This window comes from Eurosta solidaginis, chromosome 5, assembly GCF_040869045.1.
Source record: "Eurosta solidaginis isolate ZX-2024a chromosome 5, ASM4086904v1, whole genome shotgun sequence".
Lineage (NCBI taxonomy): Eukaryota > Metazoa > Arthropoda > Insecta > Diptera > Tephritidae > Eurosta > Eurosta solidaginis.
This window is the reverse complement of record NC_090323.1, coordinates 82878040-82882370: the sequence shown is the minus strand read 5'-3', so window position 1 is coordinate 82882370 and position 4331 is coordinate 82878040. Positions and strand designations below refer to the sequence as shown.

General features: G+C 37.0%; 1 non-coding gene across 1 annotated transcript; it reads right to left on the bottom strand.

Moving 5' to 3' along the window:
- Window positions 1–1458: 1458 nt before the first annotated feature.
- TRNAK-CUU (transfer RNA lysine (anticodon CUU)) lies at window positions 1459–1531 on the bottom strand. Its single transcript has one exon. It is a non-coding gene; the product is annotated as a tRNA-Lys (tRNA).
- Window positions 1532–4331: the final 2800 nt, after the last annotated feature.

Genomic DNA, 4331 nt, shown 5'->3' with positions numbered 1-4331 from the left:
TTTTATTTGAATTTTGAATTTTTTTGAATTTTTTATTTAATAAATTTTTTTTATTATTAGTTCTATATTTAATTCGTATAAGCTTGTCTTGCATCCTTGATTTTTCCTGCCCTAGTTTCACCGTCAGCAATATATTATTTTTGTCGACACTCACACTAATTTCTGGGCATTCGTACCCAGCCCTACACAGGCCTATTTGGAGGTGCATGAGCCACTCGCAAGAAATTTACTCACAAACACTATTTTGCCTTTTGAATTGTAATACTACCTTGTTGTATAAACGAAATGAAGAATTTTTTTTTTCTATCCAAAAATTTTTTTGGATTCCTAATTATCACATTTATTTTACTTATACTTTCAATTTTTATTGAATTGATTTATTTTTATTAATACCCAGTCGGTACGCCTACTGTTTGGTCTTCGCGGTTTTTTTTATAAACATTTTTTTATTTTTTTTTTTTTCACTTTTTTACGCAGAAAAAGTAACTATATTCTGACGTAATTTAGTTTTCCGGCGACTTTTTTTATTATTTGGAGTTCTATAGCAGTGTATAAAAGTATGCACATGCTTTGAACCGAAACGCGAAACTAAAGACAAAAGACATTTGGGCATAGGATTAGCCGTTACCACGGTCAATCGGCCAAAGACCTGTAACAGAACATAAATTACATTGTTCTGCATATGTTGTTTGTTTTTTCTCTTTTTTACTTTCAGCTCCGCACAACGATTTGGTACCAACTCGGAGTTCTGAGCGAGGTGAGTTTTTCATAAAAGAAAGAAAAAAAAATTCGTATGCACACACACCTTAACCCACGTACATTTGTAATTACAATCCCAGAGTAAAGTAGCACATACCCACACGTATAGTTAGTTCAACATTTGTTTGGGAGTGAGCGCACACACAAGCGTACAGATATACACATGTTTATCCGTATGCGTGTACACAAATGGTTAGATATGTATTAGGCCGTGTCTAAGAATTAAAATATAAAGTACGTGAAAGAAAGGAAAAGTTAAGGAAAAGTTGGATTAAGTATTAATAGGTAGAAGTAATAATTGAAGTTAATGCATATAGTAGTAAGAGCATAGAAAGAATAAGTTTTCGAGATAGTTATTTAGGTTTTCAAAACCAAATTTTTTGAAATAGTTTATATCAATAAATTGTCACTTAGAAAGCGGAGCCATTGTAGAGTCCAAAGGCTGTTCACATCCCGTGAACAGGAGGGGTGGGAAGGCTCCACCTGACTCGGACAGGCTTTCTCCCGCTTTCCTATATTTATTTTTCTTTAGTTTGTTTAGATACTTTCCCTCAGGCATGAACTCAATTTTGCTATGTAACTGTTGGGGAAGGAGAAGTGGCAAGAACCGCGCCTCAAAGCCGACGAGCCTCAGCTGGGCTACTACCATGCCACTCCGCCACTCCTCCTCTCCCGCACCAGGCAGTTACGTAACAATGGCGCCCAACGTGGGGCCCGAACCCACGACCCTGAGATTAAGAGTCTCATGCTCTACCGACTGAGCTAGACAGGCTTGCTTTTCAGTATACCATTTTTTTTTTTTTTTTTGCTTTTCACTACCTTATCTATTTTCTTAATTTTCCTTCTCGCGGACAGATTTAGGGTCACGAGGGCAACATCGCTTGTTGTCAGCAACGAGAGATATGTGCCCAAGTGACAAACCAGTGGGGGGAGTGCTGGCGGTGATTTCTGAGTTCCTTCTAAGGACTCCAACGTTTTTTGAAAAGTGGTATCAGACGTCATCGGCAGTACTTTAAGACGATAATTTTTTTTGTTTTTGTTTTGTTGCAAGCTACATCAGCTGCTATGCGTATGGTCCAGCACCGTACGAATGTGAGGTTTTTGTACGTTTGTAGGGGTAGATAATTTGACAGGGTAAAGGGGGGAATTGTGGCAACCACGTCTTGTGCTAGTTCTTAAGACGCTGTAGTGCCACATTTCACAATTAAGAGGGGATTAGCTGACTTTGACCTTGGACAGAATACCTCATTACTTTACTCAACTACCCACAGAGCCCATCAGGCGAGGACAACACCAAATGCACCAACAGTACCACAATATATTTCAGAAAGTTTAAAATTTCATTCGGAAACTTAATTCAAAATACTTAGTCATACTGGGATTTTTACATTTTTTTTCATTTAGTTTTTTCTATCATTTATACTTGCAGAATTTCCATATATATTTTGCAATCAATTTTTTTACTACAACTTTCCAGTTAATGGGTTGTGTATAAATCGAGGAGATTGTTGATCACGATTTTTTTTTTTGATTTTTTTTATGATTTTTCTTTCATTTTGATTTCAACTCTTGGAAGTTTTTTTTTTGACCTTTTTCTTATTAAGTTTTTTATCTATACTAAAACTTAAACAATCAATTTAAAACTATTCTTTTTATTTACTCTGTATTTTTATATTAATTTATTTTTTTGAATTTTTATATTTTTAACGATTAAAAGTGAATTTTATTTTTATCTTTTTGCACTTTCTCGTCACCTACATTGAGAGAGTAATCTATTCATGAATTTTGTTGAAAACAATTTTTATACGCATATACACACACAAACAAAGAAAATTTTTGAATACCACACGTTTTTGAATATTACATACACGTATCCATATACTACTCTAGTAAAAAACAACAAAAAAAAAAAAAACAATCTCTGTTTGAATTTTGGAGTTGTACCCCCTTTTCATAGCTAAGACTTAAAGTTCTTACTCGCGTAGTAAATACTTTTGTTAGACACATTTTGTTACATACAGTTCGACATACTTAAACAGAGCTACATATAAATACAAATAAAGAAATTTTTGAGGCTAATTAGTTTTGAATTTGTGGCCTTGTTGAAATAGACACAATTTAAGACACACACCCATACATAGGTACTTATATACATGTAATTTTCAGCTTTCGAATTTTGCCTTTTTTGAATTTTTGTACACATACATATACCTATACACAAATACACATACACATACATATATACGCTTAAGAAAGTTCCAAATTTTTTAATTACGCATTTATCATAATTATCTTTTATACCTATTTGGAAATATATATATATATATCTTTTTATACACTTTTTATATACATATATCCACACATACATATATTTCTTTCATACCATCTTTATCATTTGAATTGCGATTGTTATTTCAATTTTTTTTTAACTCCGATTTAAGAAATAAATCCATAGGTGATATAATCGTTGAATTTAAAATTGTTTTTTTTTTTGCTGTACAAAAGCGTTTCGGTGTTATTTTTTTTTGTTTCCTTTGTCCAACTTTCGAGTTTGTAGTTTTTTTTATTACGTTTCGGTAGTCGAGTTGCGGACTCCCTTTTGATACCAGTCCCTTAGTTTATGGACAAGTCCAAGGACCAGGGGGCGATTCCAAGGAGGGTTTTAGGACTGTTAGGAAGCAACAGGCGAATTTCGCGTAGCGTAGCAAGGGGTTTGGAGAACGAGGTGGTAGGGGCCTTATTCAATCAAATCGACACAGGCATCGAATTACCAGCCGATTTCGTCCCAATAGACCTCTGGAATCTTTGCACTGCTAGGGTATTTGGGCAACCAGAGGTTTCGGTTACTGATAGGGTTGTCATAAACACGTCAGATCGCTCGCTGAATTTTTCACAGAAATTGGAAAGATTGTTGGAAATGTCGGACACAGAGGATGGAGCTGTTGGAGGTGAAGGGATATAAGACCCCAGGGCAGGTGCAGCGGGGACTGGCGGAGACAGGCGCACGCAGGCATCGGTAGAAGAGCGCATCGACCAGCTAGGACGTATGATGGAGGTGATGATGCAGCAGAACGCTGAAATGAATCGTCACATGGGCGAAGTGCGAAAGGTAAGGGAGGATATATCCACTCTTAGCAATCGTGTCGCTCATGTGGAGACATCTATGCGCGCTCCTGCTGCATCAGCTCCTCCACCGAACACGTCCACGCCAGGACAAGATCGGAATGCCACCATGAACCAGCACAGAAACGCGAACCACACAGATGCAGGCAACGGCCACTCCAGCTATTCTGGACGAAAGAAAGTGGACTTAGACAAATGGCACCTTAAGTTCGACAGGTCAGCAAAGGGGATGACGGTGGAAAGTTTTGTTTTCAGGTTGGAACGAATGCGCGTACAATACCAGTTGTCTTATCAGCAGTTGTTTTCCGATTTCCACTGTCTAGTTTCAGGGCCCGCTCTCAAGTGGTATTGGCAGGTGCTGGAAGATCACGCCGATGATGAGTCGTTTGACTATTTTCGGTTGAAGAGGGAAATTTTATCTCAATTTAAGTCGGCAGAGTCAGACTACG